At 42.8% G+C, this 20,458-nt stretch overlaps 1 protein-coding gene across 3 annotated transcripts in view; it reads right to left on the minus strand.

Moving 5' to 3' along the window:
- The window catches only part of TMEM200A (transmembrane protein 200A), an 85,898-nt gene that overhangs the window by 59,420 nt on the left and 6,020 nt on the right, over positions 1-20,458 (minus strand). Inside the window, exons 1-2 of one of the 3 annotated variants that reach the window (XM_059177565.1) lie at positions 8,841-8,999; positions 6,325-6,475 (exon numbers count right to left, since the gene is read on the minus strand). The exons of 1 other annotated variant lie outside the window; for it this stretch is intronic. The gene's annotated coding sequence lies outside the window, so the exon portion shown is untranslated. Of the gene's footprint in view, positions 1-6,324; positions 6,558-8,840; positions 9,000-20,458 lie in introns of those variants that run through there. One more of the 3 variants, XM_059177568.1, reaches the window with a different exon arrangement.

Here is a 20,458-nt window from a genome sequence, read left to right on the forward strand (position 1 = left end):
GGTACTAGTCTTGCTCTGTAAATTCAGATACAGCTTACTGAGACTGAAGACGTACTTCAGACCACAGAGAAAGTGGCAGAGCAGCTCTGAATGCCTCACACACACTCCCCCTGCCCTCTGCGTGACAGCATCCGACATAGGTGTGTCACCTTTACAAGACATGGTCATCAGGGCTGGTCAGTCCAGGAAAATGTGACACATTCAGATTCTCTCTAAAGCTACAGTCAAGAACTTCAGAATGCTTCTTGGTTAAAATTAGATGACTGGGGGTTTAATAATATATCACTTTTCCAGGATCCAAACAACGGAGATAAAATAAATAAAACCATTATGATTTATAATCATGTCCATCAAGCCATGAGATTTTTTTAATCAAAGAAAGATTACAGTCAAAAATAGTTCGGGGACTCGTTGAACATCTCATTTGTTTTACTTTTTGAAACGTGATGAAGCATTTAGAGCAACTCTGAGCTATCTAGAACATCTAAAAAACCAAAACACTTATTTCTGACCATTCTTGACAAGTGCTTAATGCCCTTGGAAGCAGAATAACGTTTATTAGTAATCCTTAAGTGTCAGCATGAGCCATTTTTATAAAGTCATTTTTATACTTCTTTTTTTAACAATTTTTTAAAAATTTTATTTATTTGACAGAGATCACAAGTAGGCAGAGAGACAGGCAGAGAGATAGAGAGGGGGGGAAGTAGGCTCCCTGCTGAGCAGAGAGCCTGATGTGGGGATTCCAGGAGCCTGGGATCATGACCTGAGCTGAAGGCAGAGGCTTTAACCCACTGAGCCACCCAGGCACCCCAGGCAATTTTTATACTTCTTCAGTAATTGGTATTAACAAAGAAGTGGGGGGGGGGGAGACCCTATAGTTTCATTATAACAAAGGGAGCTCATGAAATGAAATTAGCCCATGGAATATTGAACTTACATCCCTTACAAAGTACAACTGACCTGGAAATTTTACTCAGAAATGTTTAAATTTTTGAGATCTGAAAATGAGCAAATCATCAGAATCAACTGATGGTATTAAAATCTGGCTTGCGAGCTTCTGTATCTAAAATTACTAGCTTCTTAAAACTCTCAAGAGTTATATCACTGCTTTCCCTTATCATGTTAAACATCTTTGGCTGGGATCCATAGGAATACTGTGTATCACTTTCAAGTCTATAACACCTTTTTTTCTCTCATTTTTTTCTGATATAATGATAGAGTTGTGGGTTGAGAGAGACGACATAAGTGTCAAAGAGCAAAAGCTCTAGTGACAACCTGGTAAGCAACCAAGGGTAAGTTCCTTCATTTTTCTAGAATACTCTTAGATGGAGAATTGTTATCTCACAGGGTACAGTGAGAATCAAATGAGAAGGCATGAACAACGTACCTAGCAAAGTACACAGAGTACACACTAACAAATGTTAGACGTTTCCTTCACAGAAAGATGAAATTCAGATTCTAAAGTAGTTGTCATGTTATACAGTCCTTCACATTGGAAATGGCTACCTTTCACAGGAGTCCCGGACAGGGGAGTTGGCTTGGTGATGTACAGTTCCTGGTCCTAGCTCTCCTTAAATGCTTTTTTGTCAGGCTCATAGCTCTCTTCCCCTAATGGTACAAACACCAAATATCTATTCTCCATATCAGTATTCCCAGCACATACCTCCACTGCCCTTCTCAAAATCTACACTTGGTGATTCTGGACAACGGAACATACCCTGGGCTGAGACCCAGAAGATGGCTCCCACCCGAGTCTGGTTCCTGCTTCTCCAAGCCTTGCTACATGACTGAGTGGTCTTTGTGGATCTTTGTTTCCTCGTTTGTAAAATCAGAGGACTATTCAAATACAACAATCTATAATGTAACCCACAATTTATTCTAAGGTCCTAATTTGTTGAGAGACAATGAAAATATCATTGACTTACCTACTTATGCAGCTAGACTATAGCAGTATTTTCATATTATATCGCTTTTATTTTATATAAAATGTGTTTTATTTTATATTTATATTAATGCATCTTTATCAGATAAATGGATCTTTTTTCAAAAAAATAAGTTTGCTTGACTTTTCCTTAAACAATAATGATTAGTTTTAAAATTACTGCCATTTAGGGGAGCCTGATGGCTCATTTCTTGGAACATGAGACTCTTGATCTCAGAGTTGTGGGTCTGAGCCCCACAGTGGGTGTGGAGATTACTTAAAATAAAATCTTTAGAAAAAAATATTGCCATGTAGTGATATGCTGAATGCAATGAGCTAAGTGGTTTTATAAATTTATAAGTTTTACACAGTGGTTAACATAGCTCATATAAACCAGAATAAATGAGTTTTCAGTAAGGGCATTCAAATGCTTTTTTTTTTTTTTTTTCCAGTCTCGGTAATTTAAGTGTTTATAATGGAGCGATGCATGTATATGTTAAGTCTTAGAATTATTTTAAAAATCGGGTATCGGGGAGCCTGGGTGGCTCAGTGGGTTAAAGCCTCTGCCTTCCGCTCAGGTCATGATCTCAAGGTCCTGGAATCGAGTCCCAAATCGGGCTCTCTGCTCGGTGGGGAGCCTGCTTCCCCCTCTCTCTCTACCTGCCTCACTGCCTATTTGTGATCTCTCTGTCTGTCAAATAAATAAATAAAATCTTTTTAAAAAAAATTAGGTATCTACTTACAGACATAAGCATTAATAGTCATTGTTTCTGGTGACAAGATTGAGAAAGCATGATTACTGAATTATGACACTCACTAGAAGAATCAATCATCTCCTCAGACATAGAAGCAACAAAGATACATGAATTTTGACTATAAAGTACTATACATGAATGCAAATGTACATCAGCAAGAATACAGATCAATCACATTGACAGAAACAGAATCTACCTAAGTGATGAGTTATTCCACTCTGAGGACAGGTCCCATTTTCTCCAAGGACAGACATATCATCTCTCTTCAGAATTCATTCTGGGCATTATCAAATTACTTTGGGAGCATCTATATTTAGATAATTTCCTAATGTTGCAGGTTTAAGCACATTTCCTTTTAAATTGTTTTCTTCCTAAAGAGGAAGATAGCGGATTCTTACACATTCGAAAACCATTACTATAAACTGTCTGTTCCCCAGAATCCTTTCCCACTTTCCAACTTCTCAGTCAAGCCTTAGTTCTCACCTAAAAATGCACCTCCTTCACCGCCTTCTTGATATGAAGACGGCTGAAGGGGTCATAATCTCCAAAGGACCTCCACTAGTGTACAATAATAAAGTTACTGAATTTTGGGGCGCCTGGGTGGCTCAGTGGGTTGAGCCTCTGCCTTCGGCTCAGGTCATGACCCCAGGGTCCTGGGATGGAGCCCTGCGTTGGGCTCTCTGCTCAGCAGGAAGCCTGCTCCCCCTGCCCCCCCGTCTGTCTCTCTGCCTACTTGTGATCTGTCAAAAAAATAAATAAAATCTTTGAAAAAAAATAAAAATAAAAATAAAGTTATTGAATTTTAAAATTTTATTCTCCTTCCTGAGTGGCCCTTGCCATTCTCCCTCCCACACTATTCATTAGGAACACTTCAATCTGTGAAGCAGAAACTAAGTGTAAGCTCGATGCTCAAAGACCCCGGGTCGCCTCTCACTTCTGTGTTCTTTCCCATCTTCACAAAAGGACTTAAAAATGGCCTTCCCACAGACAAAGAAGAAAAAATAAACAAACAAAAACAGAAACAAAAACCAGAAATGGGACAGGGCTCTAAACCAGCCTAGTCAGTTTAAACTTCAAGTCCAGTTGCGCATGTATGACGAATGCATGTGTACATGTATGACACGTATGACCATTCCAGGAAAAGATGCTAATGGGTAAGGAAACGGAGTCGGGACGCTGGTCTACAATCCCCTCTAGATGTGAATCCCCTTGACTCAACCAACTGCAACAAACCTGAGAAGCCAGGTGTCCAAGTTCACATGACTGCACTCACCTTGAAAGATACAGCTTTCCCACCCTTCTAAAAACTCTGTCCAAACAGAAACACTTGTTCTGCTACGCAGAAATGATGGGCGCTTCTGCAAACACCTTTCGTATTACTGTATCACGTTTATTACAAACACAAGAAGCCAGGACAACCGTCACAGACCGGTGATCCCTCACGCTTCATTTCCAAGCATCTCAGCATCTTGCCCCTGCCACCTCCGAGTGAGAAAGGCACACTGTCACCAAATGATAGCACTCCGCAGCATCTTAGGGGCCAAATCCTCTTAGAATAGATAATTAAGAGGGACCCTCTTCCTCCCACTCGTTTTAATAGCATTAAGGAATTACTGACAGTGAGCTGGGCTGTGTGACTGCCTCCCCACATGGAAAGGGATCAGGTTTAGAAATAGGTTCTCCAAGGGCGAGAGTCTGGGACTACTGCGGGTAATCTGTAAAAGGGCCTGGCCTTCCAAGCCTGGGGTGAAGAAACAGGAACACTGCCTTCTGACACAGTGTTAAAATAACAGCACTGTCATGCAAGGCAAATCTGTTTTATCAGAGGATATTCTAAAGTCATTATCTGTTGAGATTACATTTTTTTCATTTTTTAATAGTTTCTTCCTTTCTTTTTTTTTGGGGGGGGGGGTGAAAAAAAAATATTTCAATGCTAATTACCTAGAGGAGATTCTGAAGACCCAAGCTCTGTTTTCTGTCCTGGAACGCTGGTGTAGAGAAGGGACAGAGACCAGGCGCTGCGGTCCTCGTGCTCTGAAAAGACGATCAGTTCCCGTGTGCCTGTCTTTATGGCTGACAAGAACACTGCTGCCTTTAGGAGCTCTGAACAGAAACCACAGAAGGTGCAATTCCAGTCACTCTGACAAACCTGAGCTCAGTGTTCAGCTCTGTCGCATGCAAACGGAGGGGCTACTCATGGTCACAGACTTGACAGCCCATACGTGCCGTTGCACAGAGGTCTCTCCCCTGTCCCTCTCAGCCTTCCCCAGAGCTTCAAGGCACGGGACCAGTCCCTGCTGGGGTCCCAGTTTTACTCTGTTAGAGAGTAAAATTTCCCTTTCCGGGATGGGGCTTGGGAGGAGCCAAGAGAATGGAAATCAGAAAGTTCTTCCAGTACTTCAGGCAGTTTTCCCTACGACCACACATCAGTTGTATAAACCCAGACACAGATTCCTAAGTGATACGAAGAATACAGGTAAACTCTAGATAAGAAACAACAAATGTTGGAGGGGCTGTGGAGAAATGGGAACCATCTTACACTATTGGTGGGAATGCAGGCTGGTGCAGTCACTTTGGAAAACAGTGCAGAGGTTCCTCAAAACATTAAAAATAGAGCTATCCTATGACCCACCAATTGCACTACTGGGAGTTTGCCCCAAAGATACAGATGTAGTGAAAAGAAGGGCCACAAGCACCCCAATGTTCCTAGCAGCAAAGTCCACAATAGCCAAACTGTGGAAAGAGCTGAGATGTCCTTCAACAGACGAATGAATAAAGAAGATGCGGTCCATATATACAATGGAATATTACTCAGCCATCAGAAAGGATGGATACCCAACTTTCGCATCAACATGGACAGGACTGGAAGAGATTACGTTGAGGAAATAAGTCACGCAGAGAGAGTCAATTATCACATGGTTTCACCTACTTGTGCAGCATAAGGAATAACGTGGAGGACATTAGGAGAAGGAAAGGAAAAAGAAAGAGGGGAAAACTGGAAGAGGAAACAACCCATGAGAGACTGTGGACTCCGAGAGACAAACTGAGAGTTTTAAAAGGGCGGGGAGTAGAGGGATGGGTTGGCCCGGGGTGGGCATAAGGAGAGCACGTGCTGCAGGAAGCACGGGGTGTTACACGCAGACAAGGAATCATGGAACGCGCCATCAAAAACTAATGATGTATTTTATGGTGACTAACATAACACAATTTAAAAAAAAACAACTCTATGGGTGCCTGGGTGGCTCAGTGGGTTAAGCCGCTGCCTTCGGCTCAGGTCATGATCTCAAGGTCCTGGGATCGAGTCTCACATCGGGCTCTCTGCTCAGCAGGGAGCCTGCTTCCCTCTCTCTCTCTCCCTGCCTGCCTCTCCGCCTACTTGTGATTTCTCTCTGTCAAAAAAAATAAATAAAATCCTTTAAAAAATTAATTAAATTAATTAATTAATTTTAAAAACCCAACACTATATAATTCAAGATTAAGAGCTCTCCCCTCACAAATAGCCAGTCTTGGCCCAGAATATCAGTAAGATTTCAGGAAAAAGGGGGAGGGGGCAGAGTTTCTTTCTCAATGGAAGGATAATTTTCTCAACCAGGCATTTTTCACTCAAAACACAGTCAGAGGGCCAAAGGGAGTTCCCTAAAAACTTACCTGAAAATCCTTCTTGTAGTTGATAGTCATGGGAGACTGCTTATGAGTTGGTTGCTGCTTAGACTCCCAGGGAAGTGTTTTCAAAAGGGATGCAAGATCCCAGGTTGCAAGGTGATAAGCCTTCTCCTGCTCCAGCTGAAGCATCATGGAACTTTCAAGTTAAAGTAGTGCAAAGAAGTTAATTTTCTCTTTAGACCAACGAGCTCCTAACTGGCGTCTTCTTGGGGGGATTTTGGTGGAGACCAAAGAACTGGAGAAACCAGACGCAATCCAATTCAACAGCTTCCTCTACAAACCCCATCAACCTATTCTTACGGTGCCTGTTCAGCCAGAGCGAACTATCTTTCCTTCCCACTCAAATTATTTACTGGAGGAGCTTTGATTTGGCAAAATAAGATAACTGCTTGATGAAATAAGGTTAATAGGAGAAATGGTCTGACAAATCCCCAACAATAAACTCTGTTTAGAATGTAAACAAACTCTGTTAGATCACAGGAAGAACAGATTATAAAAATGGCCATAAAAAGCTGATGAGCCCTCCTAGGGCCCCAGGCGGGTTTCTCCACTCCCCTCCAGCACAGGCACCTGGCAGGGAGCCATGGACCTCCTCCTTCCTTGCAGTGACAGTGACGTTAAAGATTTATTATTGTGATCTCTGTAACTTGTAACGCCCCAAAAGCACACGCATGGAGCTCCATGTTCGCAATGCAAATCCCCTTTCCAGATAAAGACTGGTTTTCTTCTGACTGCTTGCTTCTGTATTTATAATCAAAAGTTTATTAAAAATGACTGGGTTTCTTATGTTTCTAATGAGACAAGAGGCTGTACTAAAAAGAAATCCTTTTGCAAAAAGACAGTAAGTAAAAGTACTCCAAATACAAACATTGGTGATATGAGAAAAAAAGCAAAAATCATCCTAAACTGTCTGACATGCTAAAGCTTCTAACAAGAAGAAAAGATCCCATCAGGAAACTTCAGGGAAGAGTCATCTGCTCCCTGACAAGTTCACTTATGTGTGATTTGCTTATCACTTCAACTGTGAAGCTTGATAGAAAATGCCAAAAGATCCAATGATGCCTCTGGGAAACGTGCTTTTCTTTCCTGAATCAAGGAAATTGCAAAGGAAAGCTCTAAATGTCACAGAATTAATATTCTTTTTTTTTATTAATTAAAAGTTATAATTTAAAAACAGAGGTAACAGAGGTACCTGGCTGGCTCAGTCAGAGGAGCAGGTGATCTTGATCTTGGGGTTGTGAGTTCAAGCACCACATTGGGCATAGAGATTACTTAAAAAATAAAATCTTAAAAAATGTGTGTGTGTGTGTGTGTGTGTGTGTGTGTGTGTGTGTGTGTGTAAAAAATATACGTTAACAGAACATCATGCAGGCTTTAGAAAAGTATGATTACCAAAACTTCAGTAACATGACCACTCTTAATAAACTCAAAGAAGTACATTCTGGGTGGCTCAGTGGGTTAAGTCTCTGCTGTCAGCTCAGGTCATGATCCTGGAGTCCTGGGATTGAGCCCTACATTGGTCTCTCTGCTCAGCAGGGAGCCTGCTTCCCTTCTCTTTCTCTGCCTGCCTCTCTGCCTACTTGTGATCTCTGTCTGTCAAATAAATAAATAAATAAAATCTTAAAAAAAAAAAAAAGAAGTACGTTCTGAAAGGATAAGTTTATTTTATATAAAACACTGATAAAACCAACTCATTATGTTCAGAAAGTACATACAAAGTGATTTCTTCTTTTTTCAGATGATGTGAATAAATTCTTCCTCCACACTCCTTGGGTCAACTGGCCCTCAAAGTATGAATATTTATCAGAATTATTCAGAAAATTTTAAAATTTGTACTCATAATAAAGACAGTATTCACCACTTTTTGATGTACATTTTCATCTCTCTGTGCCAACCAAATGTGATTTAATATATCATTAAAAACGAGAACTGAGGACACTTCCTGGGTTTTGAGCACAACAGCTCCTAATTTATTGATCAGTATCCTCAGAGAGACCGGGAACTGCCGTCCAGTTACGAGGAGTCCTCATGACAAGAGTCGTGATGGCTACAGAGCCAGAAGAGTTCCCACTGCCAGGCGCTCAAGTGTTCAATTTTCAATTTTATTAAGATGGCTTCATGGGAGTTTCAAAACATCCAGATGAATAAGCCCAAGAAAAGCCCAGATTATCTATTATCAGGCAATCCTCCCATCTGGCCAGGTTTTAGCATGCCCGCCTGCCCAGACTTGCTGTCTCAGTGTCTGTCTCTCTCTCTCTTTGGGATGGCACTGCTGACTTCTTCACCATCATGAGGAAGAAAATTTGTAAGGAGAGAGTGGCTCCTCCTCTAAATGAGTAATACCTCTATCGTGATAAGCCCCACCCCTTCATCAAAGTGAAACTAGCCCTCTTGATGCCACGGGCAGCTCATGAACCCCTCAGGGCTATTGTCCACATTCAGCTTAGGTAGACCATTCCATGACCTCTGGGAGGAATCCTGAACACAACAGGACATCGTACCTGGCCTTGAGGAGCTCATACAGTTCATCAGGTGAGAGGGTTTGCTTCCTGTCTGAGGTCACGAGGGAGCCAGGGCAGGTGCCTTGAGGAGCACAGCCAACTTAACAGAAGAGAATGAAGAGTACAAACTCAGCAGACCGAACAGCAGACGTGTCCCTGCTTCTCAGTGTACCCTCCTGGCCCCTGGCCCAAGCCAAGTGGAGGGGGATGTTGCCTGGGCACAGGGAGGAGGGGCTTCCTGTGGGCTGCAGCTTTCTTTCCACCCCCTGGTCTCCAGCAGGTGAGGGCGCAGCTCCCCATCAGTAGAGCTGAAGTGGGCTCTGTTTTCTGGGGACACTGCTAGTGGCGCCACACCAACAGATAAGAACTTTCCCCTTCCACTCTCCAGTCAATTCTTTCCACTGTCCTGAGAGAGACGTTAGGTCCATTTTTATGACTGACACCCATGGGTTTGAGAGAAACAGAGGGGGACTAACCATGCTCAGGGCGTCAGGCTGGACTGCTGGCATGAGCAGAGCACCTTGAAATTGCTGGAAGATGCATCCAGCTCTCCCAAGACAGGCAGGGGAAGAGCCCACAGAAGAGTCCTCACCCCCCCTTGCCCCCTGCCCCTGGAAAGGATTTCACATCCGGGCAGAGCTCATAGCTGCTGCATTCACAGCACATGTGCAAAAGCAAGATCGCCCTGGTGGCAGTGAAAGGACAGAAAGAACCACACTGGGCAGTGTCACTCAGTGTCACACATTCTGCAGGGTCTTTTATTTACATGACTTTTTACAACCCGAGTAACCCTTCTAAGGAGGTCACGTCCCATGCTACAGATGAACAACCTGGGGTCCTGCAAGGTTACATAATTTGAACAAGGTCACCCAGTTCTGAAGTGGCAAAACTGAAACTTTCCAGCGATTTTCAAATAATCCCTGGCAATGGGACTCTTTTTCCAAAAAGCATCTCGCTTCAATCACGAAGAGCTCGGAGAATCAAAAGTTGACTCTGTATTTTAAAAATATCTCTGAAGGAGAGCCACTGGGGCCAGACAGCCAGATGGCAATGATTTCCAGAATGAAAGTAAGAGAGAGCACAGACCAGAGATGGGATCTCCCTCAGAGAAGCCCCGGGCAGGTCGGTGAGACAGTCTTTCAAACGTTAACCTTTGGTTAGCAATTCCCCCAATCCCACTAGATCAACCATAGAAAACTAAAGGATAAACCTTCATGGTCCCGACACTTATATTTTAAAATGACACTCTTGACTCTTTCCACAAGCTGCTTTTCGCATGTGCCCCTCAACAGTAAGAAAGGCTGCCTCCCTTTATGGGTGCAATGTCGCAAGATGATGCCTATCTAGCTGCTGAGTAACCGATGTTCACTGAGCGGCACCTGCCACAGGAAGACGACTGACATCCCGAGAGCACTGGACTTGGAGAAAAGTAAATGGAGTCCCCAGCGTGGTAACCCAGGGCCTGTAGCTGCATACCACCTCTGTAACCAGCCATACCGATCCAAGGTCATGTCGACCTCCACTGATACTTATAAAAAAAGCCCCCTCTGAAAATGAAAAATAGCCCAGCTCCTTTCCTAAAGGGTTGGCTTCAGAGATGGCTCACCAAGAAGTACAACAATTTTTTTCCATCCTCCCCCAGGCCCGCCCCCTTTGGTTGGGGGCAAGCAAGAAGCTGGGTCATGGAACCAGCAAGCAGTACCTGGCGTTGCTCCTCAGGATACACTGTTCATGAAGGTCTTACATAACTGATGGACGCTCAGGCCAGGACAGAGAAAACCATGGGCAGATTTGCCTTCTAAGCATTCAAATAAGAAGAGAAAGTTATTAAAGGAGGAGGCTCTCACCGTCATGGGAGATGCCCAGCAGCACGGTGCTAACTTCCAAAGAGCTTCAAGGCAGGAAAGGTGATGCTATAGACCTTTAGATCATAACTTGAGAAAGTACTGTGGACATAATAAGCTTTACTGAGTGCTCTAATAACTTCATTGTATAAATAAGGTTTATTCCTGAATTTAAATACATCCAGACCCATATGAAAATATGATGAAAAATATTAAAAAATGGAAAGACTATATTCGAAGACTTGAGAAACAGTAAAATCACTTCCCATTTGACAAAGATGATTTTTGATATTTGCACATTCGTTTCACGTACTACCGTGACTCTCCACCATGTTTTTCCCTGTGGGAAAACAGGAAGAGGATGTGATGCTCTCTCAGGGTCCAACATAGAATACTGAATAGGATAAGTTAAGCTCCCAAACGGAGAGGCTTGAAGTAACCTCTAATAACAGGTGTCTTTTCTCTTCCATTTTAATGAGCTAAAAATGCACTAGTAATAAGAGCCAGCATAATCCTCTGAGTTTTCTGCTAGATGTTCAAGCAACTCTCTTAAGTTATATGCTTTTCTTATAATGCCCTGGAACATAAAATAGCTTAAACCTCTATTTGTGGTTTTAAAAAGTTCTATCACAAAGATAATACATGACCTAGTGATGCTTTAAGAAGTATATGCAAATGTTTTAAAAGTATAAAGACTCTGTCAAAAAGAAGGCAGCAGGGGCATTGATAAGAGACCATACTGGTAATCGGCATGACAGTGAGACTGACCTTCAGATGTGCGACACAATCAGTATTTTTTGTGAAGAAATAACTTGTGCATCTATTTTGCTCTAATTTGGTACCAACAACTATGACATGAAATTTAAGGGAAAAAAAAAAAAAAGCTTTCAGTAATTTCTAATCCCACTTCACCCAAAAGTTTGAAGGCAATACTACACCAGTGTTGTGCTGAGAGATTAAATCAGAGAAAGAAACTGAACCCGGATCTTCAGAAATTGTTCAGTAAGTGACACATGCCAACAAAGCTTTACTGCTAATACCATGTACCTTTTGTCACTGACATCACACCTCTAGCTTTTCTTCTACCTGCAAGGCTGCTACTTCTTGGTATGTTCTCTAATCAGCCCTAAACATGGAAATCCCCAAAGCATGGTCTTAAGTCTTCCCCAGTCTCTGCCCCCGCTCATGACTTAGTACCAACTACATGCTCATAAATCTCAAATTTATGTCTCCACTCCAAATTTCACATCTGAACTCCAGACCTATCTGTCCAAATGTCCACCTACTCTTTCTCCTGGGATGCGTCATGGGCATCTCAACTGTAATGAGTCCAAAACTGAACTCAGGAACCAAATTTAGGAATAAAGTCTTCCTTATCTAATCAGATGATACCACCCTCCACCTATCTGGTCATGCTAAAATCTGGGCATATCCTGGACCACAATTTCCTACGTGCTGTTACCAGTGTTGGTTGATGCTGCCTTCAAATCCTGTCTCCACTCTGTCCACAAATCTCCAACATCACCTCTGCCATCCCGTCTAAGCTCTGTTGTTTCTCTCTTCATGCATTCTTGCCTCCTCTGACCCCTTTATCACAAAACTGCCCAGTGGTGGTAAATCAGCTCATGTATTTTCTCTTTCAAAGCTTACTCTTTGGAACAAGTATCCAACCCTTATCACCTCCCACAGGGCATTTCACAATGGCCTTTGCCCAGCATATAACCTTTCCTTCTACCTTCTCTGCTATGATCCAGTGACAGGGCTTTCTCTCTGTTCTCGAAAACACCGAAGAGTTTCTTTGTCAACCTGCCTGCATGGTTTTTCTCTTTGGCACAGCTTCTCCAGACAAGTTTCTCTTGTTTCTGCCCCCCAACTTACAAGACAGTTCTGGGAAACATTCCATTAACCTTCTGACTCATGACCCTCTCTCCTAGCAACATCTATGTTTTCGTGGCGCTAACGACACTTATCATCACATCATTATTGGTGATGTAATTTTTTGTACCCCATTACCAGATGATAAGCTCCTTGTCCACCCCACTCAGATTTTCTCTAGCACGAGACACAATCAGTGCCTAGAACACAAGTATCTGTCAACCAAACAATGCTAATATTTAAGAGAAGGTTTTATGGGGTATGCCCCAAGTCTTTGACCATGACAGCCTTAGTTCATATTAGGTGGCTAATTTAAGTATAAATTTCATAGCTTTTCTTTTCCGGGGGCCAAGATTAGGAGGAAAAGGGACCGGATTTTAATCCCATATCTGTACTTGTACGTAGTAAGCAGGCTTTAAAAACAGTGAACTGCTTTTTCAGAAAAGACTCCTCATGGCTCTCATACTCTGAATCTGTGAACACACAGAGTTTTCAATCCAGAACAAAATTTTGCATACCTCCCCAAAAAAAGCTCCTATTGGCTAGAATTCTCTGGGGTTTTCTTGCTTCCAAGTCTTTCTCAATGTCACTTTCTTTTGATCCCATGATTTCTGAGAACCCTGAATTACAGTTCAGACCCATCAGTGAGAGCCTACGGGTGGGAAAGGCAGAACCTAGGTCTCTGCTTCCTGGCTATTTCCTTCTGAGACTAAGTAATGATGGTAAGACCCAGGCCCAGCAAAGCCCCCACTGCAGGTCTGGATGGGCAGCTGCTTCCCATGTTACTCAGATGATTCCTTCGTGGTTGTAAGATCCTGCAGGGGCCTGTGCTTTGTTCTACTCACATTGGCCTCTCTGCTGTGCAAAACCTCTACGCCAGCCCCCACTTCTCAGAGGCTGCCTCTCCATAGCCCTTGTGCTTCCTGTTCCCAGGCCAGGCACTCCCCTCTCCTGGAGAGTCTAATGATTCCTTCCCTCCCTTCCTTCAGGTGCCTGCTCAAATGTCAGAGGGCTATTTCGTGACTATGCTACACCACTCCCCATCCCAACTACTCTCTATCCGTGGGACCTGCTTTATTTTTCTTATGATCTGTCACAATAAATTATAGGCTATCATTTGTCTCCTCCAACCGGAACGTAGCAGTCATAAAGAAAGGAGCTTTGTTTCCTGCTCAATATCCAGGGCCTGAAACAGTACATCGTAGGCACTCAGAAAACATGCATCACATGAATGAACAAAGGAATGAATGAGTGATGCTCTACTAGAAACCAAGAAGGCAGCAGGATCTTCCAATCTAAAGCTTCAGGAGTCACTGAAGGTCAGAGAGGAGTGGTGCTGATGAGGGTTAGGAGGAAGAGCTTAGGTTGCCGGGCCTCAAGGCAGAAGAGCCAAGAGACACCCCCTATTTGCACGGCCACCTTCCCTACCCACCCCCCTCATTGCACCACACTGCAAGCTGAAGAAGAGAGAGCTCAGTTCATGGGGTGGAATGTGGGCTTGAGTCCCAGGGGCCTGCCAGTCAGCAGGTCTCCTGCCAAATGAGCAATGAGGTTCTGACAGTTGGGGTGGGCGAGGAGAAACTCCCGCAGTAGTACCAGTAGAGTGAGCGTCAAAATGCAGGTGGCCTTGTTTCCTGGAAACGGATGGCATGTGCCGTCTTTTCATCTTTGTCTTCTCTTTGTAATTTGACTTTTAAAAATCACTTAACCAAATTCTGAATTTAAGGCTTCTGTGAATTAGTCCACAGTTTGACTCACCACCACTCCCTTTCCTGGAGCTCGGATGCAGGGAGACCAGTGTATCATCCTTCAAAGCTGTTATCCTCAAAGTCCTGAGCCCTACTAGAGCCTTCTAGGCTGTGAGTTCCTCCAGAGGAGAAGCTGGTGTGCTCCCAGCACTGACCGCAGCGGCCAGCACTGAGCACGCGCTTGATAAACATCAGAGGACTCAGTGAGTATATTTTGAACGAGATCTCCCTGAAGACACCAAGCTAAACATTCACTAGCAAACATCACTAATTACATGCTGTTATTTTCTTCTGCTCAATTACGCAGGTGTTGGATAGAGTTAGTTGTGGATAGAGATTAGTTCAAGGATTGGAAGACTCACAAAATACATAGGGATTTCCACATGTGTCAAAGAAGGTGTGATAAGAACACCATGAGGACTTCCCAGAGATTTCTACCTATATGGCACAGGTGCGAGGGTGGGGGACGATGTACAGAAGATAATTATATTTGTGAACTTTATTTTTATTTTCAATATTTCATTTTTTAACACCCTATCATTTTCAAATGTTATTATTATTCAGAAGCTCCTGTGTGATTCAGTCAGTTAAACATCCAACTCTTGATTTCGGCTTGGGTCATGATCTCAGGGTGGTGGGATCGAGCTCTGAGTCGGCTTGAGATTCTCTCTTCCTCTCCCTCTGCCTCTGTCCCCCCCAAACAAATAAATCCTTCAAATATATATATTATTAATATTCAGAATAAAGTTAACACTTTATCTAAATATTTTCAGAGAAATGATTTAGTCTTTTACTAAAGAGTCTGTGTTTTATATCACACAGTGGCTTTCTTCTCCTGACATCATGGAAGATCAAATATGATTAATACATTTACTAAATGCATACACATCACTATATGAGCCACAGTTAAAAATTTAGGTTTCACATAACAACAACAACAACAAAAAAGCACAGTAGACTGACTGAGCTGTTTATATTCTACAGAGAGGACTATATTTATATTAGTATTTAATGTTTTATTTATATGAAACAGTCTTTGAAGAGGGACATACTAAATATGGAATGTCTTCAGCCATGGAACGATGTATGGCACACCTTGGGTTTCTAAAGTGATGGGTGCTTTTGCTCCCAACCCCCTACTTTTAATAAATGGTCTCAAACATCAGGCTTCAAAAGAAAAACCTTCTTGTAACTTCCAAGCACGTTGAGAATGAAGCCTTCCCTCCTCTCCCCCGACCCCCAATATGCAAGGCTGGCTCTTATTATCTTGCACGTATGAGCCAAGATGCCTTAGTATATGTGCTGCCGAAGCGAGCACGAGCCAAGATGTCTTAAACACAGAGAGGTCTGCCCTGACCATCTGATCTCCTCACAGCCCCTTCCGCGTCCGAACCCACCTTGTTTGTCTCCCCCATCTAGAATGCACCCTCACCACAACCTTGGCTCTGAGCCCTACTCTATTCCCAGCTGCCATCACCTAGGTAATTGCATCAATTATTAATTAATGAACTTCCTACAGAGCTTGAATTGACTATCCCATGCATATCCCATCCGTAAGTAAGGGGTCCTGCTTTCCCACATGGTTTTCTACATCATCGTACAGGATATGCCTTGCATTTGACCAAATGGGTCGTCAGTATAACTTGGCGGCAACTTCTGAATGAAGCTCACTAAGTCACAATTTGTTGAATAAATGAAAGAAAATAATTATGTTCAAAGTTACTGACAGAGATCCGTAAAAGAAAACGGAGTTATAATGCTATAATGTTCTTCCTCAACTTTCAGAAGAAAATCAGAAGTCTTTTGATTTTAGTTCTGTATTATTTTTGTAGAAAAATGGCAGTTGTGAAAATATTGAAAATGGCACTCAAAACTCAAAACCCACGTCAAATGGACTGCGATAGGAAGTTTAATAGTTCTTTTACAATCGCAGGAAATATTTCTGGATAAGAAAAAACACCTGCAGAGGTTTAACTAAGATGCAAATTCTGCCTTCTTAGGGAATGAGTCAAAGTTTCTCACTATGAAAGCTAGATACTAGGATGTGACTGGCTTTTTTTCTGGAAAAGGGAGCAAAATCAGAAGGTTCAAAATTCAGAATCTTCGGCTTATTGGAGGGGAATCAGCGGTTTTAGAGAGCAGGTGTTCTGGAAAACCTCAAGCGTCTTCACATTTTATCTGGGCCCTCACATTCTGCCTTACTGGTCAACCTGGTCCAGAGTTCCCTACTGGGAACACAGCCACCAGCAGAACAGGAACAGGTTTGCCCCCCTTAGCTTACGGCCCCTCTGCACAGTGACTTACAACATCCCACCGAGCTACAGACACAGAGGAGGCCAGGGCATACTAAGCAAAGTGGGCTCTGGCTCAGAAAGTTTTCCACAACATGGTCTGAAGAGCACCCTTACAAGATGTGCATTTTATGATTTAAAAAAAAAATTACTCACAAGCTAATCTGCTCTCTGCCTTGTGCCTCTATCTAGATGTATAATCAGGAATGTGTGTAAATACATATTTAAAACTTGAATGGTTTATCACAATATTTTAACGATCTAGATTCCAAAAGAGAGGTTTTTTTTTATAACAAGGAAACCAAGTACGTGGTTAACAAAAATTGCTACTCATTTTGAAATGGCGACTTTTCTTATTTTAAAAAAATACACAGAACCCTAGTTGATGAAGGGGGTATTTCCATGCACTGTCAATTACAAATTTACCTATTCTGAAAATCAGTTTTGCATTAAGTATCAAGAGACTTAAAACAGCCATACCCTTTGACCCAGGAATTAGCCTCTTCCATGGATCTTTCTTAGAGAAATAATCTGAAATTTGAACAAAGATTTCATCAAAATGCCACTTATAATGCCAGGTATTTGGAAACCATCTAAAGGTCCAATTTTAAGAGAACCCTTAATAAATTGGGCTATATCCACATAATCAAATATTATACAGACATTAATAAAGCTTGCCGAGGCGTTGGAAAATATTTAGGACATAAGGTTAAGCCAACAGAGCAGGCTGCAAGATGTTAATAACTATGGGAAAAAATTCATTAAAAATGAGGAAGAAAATGTCAAAATCTGATGGGCACTTTGGGGCCAGGGGATTATAGTCTGATTTGTTAGACTTCATGTATTTTCTAAAGTTTCTATTGGGAGGGTGCATTGCTTTGATGATGAGAAATAAGAAGATCTCTTCAGAAATGCTAAGAAACCCTACTTTATTACTAAAACGTGCACACAAAGGTCACGGAGCTGATCTGATCCGTGGTTTGCCAAATGAGCCCAAATTTGTGTGTCTCCTATCCCTCCATCAGCGCAGAGAATACTGAAATTCCCTGGCTTCACCCTGCATGTCAGCACCAAGATGCTGATTCTCAAAAAGGAAAATATTCCTCAGCGGCTGCCAACCTATCTGCACCTTTGTGACTCGCTCGCTGTTTGCCAAAAAGCTGGCTCCTTGTCCTCGCTCCTTTTACCTGAGGAGCCTCTAATATGCTTTACTGATTCTAGTATCTCTACCAGCTTGATTTCAGGGTACTGCAATCATCGGTTTACCTCTGGCTCTCCCTTTAGCTTATGAAATTCTTGAGATTCTTGGCATCCTGACATCCACAGGATCTAGCTGAGTAACTAGTAAGCAGTGGCATTTGATAAATTCTGTTAAATACGTTTTACGGTCTAGGAAGAAAGCCACCTCCATAGCCCCCAAGAGAAACATTCACGAACAGGACCCTCTTGTGCTGGAAATCTTGGTATCTGGAATCAGAAACAATCTGAGATATCATTTCCAGCTTAGGAAGGAGCAGAGCCTGGCCTTCCCAACCAGGCCCTGAGGTCCTCCTGTCAGACGGAAACGATTTCATGGAACATCAACACCAGACAAGGCCCCTCTGTGGTCACGACGGCTCAGGACAGAAACAAGGCCACTCTGTAATCACACCTGAACATATTTCTGTTCTGACAAACAGAAATATGGACACTGTCTAACCCCTAGTGTGACCGATGTCCCCCTAATCGGGCTCATCAGGGACTGCTGCTTCTTTGCCAGTTAATGCATTAACCTCTCTAGTTTTGGCTACGTCAGTTAAGACTTACTGAGATAGAAAATCACAGGATTATTCCTGCTTCAATCAGAGCAGAAGCCCTGTTTCTTTAAACCTTTCCCAAATCGTATAACATAAACTCAAATCTTAAAATCTTATAAGTAATTTCTAACACCCTCTTACTGAGACCCTCTGTGTTTCCCTATGGTGTGTGCCTTCTCCCTTGCTTAAACAAGTAGCAGCCCCAACCTGTTTCACCAAGGGTTACTTCTGGTGCTTTCTGGTCAGAGAGCATTAGTAAGTTCTTAATCCTACCTGCACTGTTCTCCTCTCACTCTCTGCTCATATATTGTCATCAGAACTCACTTCCTCCTGGAAGCCTCCCTGGATTGGCCTTTCAGGTGTTAGATGGTTCCATTCTTTTTAGTCTTCATAACATTTAGTTCAACTGCTACTATTAAGTTTATATTTCATAATACTAGCCAGCACTATGATGTTGATTGCACTCTGAAAAATCTTTCTAACTCTAAAATCACCTTGTCTTATTGTGTTGCTTTAAAAATGTTATGGATAATTATATTTATCTCCTCAAATAGGTCTGAGTTCTCACAAATATGCCTGAAATATAAATTTTTATATACCTTCACATTCCTTTCTACTTATCGTGTGTGTGTTTGTATGTGTATATATGTATACACACAGCCCACTGCACATAATGAAATCCACAGTCACGCGTCTGAGCAGATAATAGTTTGATCTTGCATTTACTGGGGAATAACATAATGTCACGGCTGTTCTGTCAGTAAGCAGTTTCATTCAGTGTATCTTCAAGGATAGACCTTTGTAGCTGGAATGTGTTTCATATACCTACAACATTCCGTGTCCGCTCATGCTCTTCCTTCCTGACTCCCTCCCCTCCCTCTCTCTCTATGTATCTACTCATCATATTTCAGGACAAAGTACCTGTCCGTATCAAGGTAAATTCAGGCCAAGGCAGCTGGCAGAGGTCCCTTCACTTCAACAGAAATCAGTGACTAAAATTAAGCCTTCCGAACATCTGACTTGCTGACGTATCTGTCCTGCAGAATGACAGGGATCCTGCTCGGAGGGGAAAAACCTAGCGGATTATGAGTTCTTGGCCAAAGCCGGATATAATCCTGCTGGACAGCCCCCTCCGGATGACCTGCTCCCCTCTCAGTGCTGATGACTGCAAGTCAGCTCTCAGTCTCCCTTCACAACCATAGGCCCTGCTGACTTCCCCATTTCTAGTCCCCAGACTTGACATTGACCTTGCCTGCCAAGGCCGGGATGACTCCCTGAAGATCCAGAATGAGGTCTAGATTCAGACAGAACTGGGTTTCCATGACAGCGCCTTCATCTCCAGTCTGGCTCCAGGAGCTCAGGAAGATCATCTAACCTTTCTAAGCCTCTAGTTACTGGCTCAAAGGGAAAAAGAAAAAAGAAAGAAAGAAGACAGAAAGACAGACAGACAGAAAGAAAGACAAAGAAAAGGAAAAGAAAGCCTAATATTTACCCTCCCAGGACTGTAATAAAGATTTGGTGGAGATTATGTATCTAAGGCACGTGGCAGGTGCTCCACAAACGTTATCTCCTTTTTTCCTAGCGGTGCCTGACAACTAGTAGTATCCTGTTTCCCTCTGAGGAGGTGTCCAATGTGTGTTCTTCCTGCCTTACACCAGGAAGGCGTTTAAAGCAGGGCAGATGGCAGAGTTCCTGTTCTCAGACCAACAATCAAGCCCCAGTTGTTGTACTTATGGGCTCACCTGTTTGACTTCCTGATACCACCCCCACTTCCCTTGCTCCACCCCAAACCCCAAACCAAGAATCTAGGTCTGTTCTATTCTCTGTTTGGCAATCCTGTCCTTTTTTCCCTGGAGCATGGGTGCTCTGCACCTGTGCCCTCACGACCTCTATTCCATCCCCTCTGGAACTTCTGTCACTTTAGTTGCTTAGTAGAAGCCCCGACCTTCAGTTTCACCTCACCTAGAGGACTCTGACCATGGCCTTGAGGGGTAGTACGGCAGTTTATTGAAGTAGGGGTATTTGTTTTGGACGGTCAGGGTTTGAATCCCAGTGCTGCGGCTT

This window comes from Mustela lutreola, chromosome 6 (genome assembly GCF_030435805.1).
Source record: "Mustela lutreola isolate mMusLut2 chromosome 6, mMusLut2.pri, whole genome shotgun sequence".
Lineage (NCBI taxonomy): Eukaryota > Metazoa > Chordata > Mammalia > Carnivora > Mustelidae > Mustela > Mustela lutreola.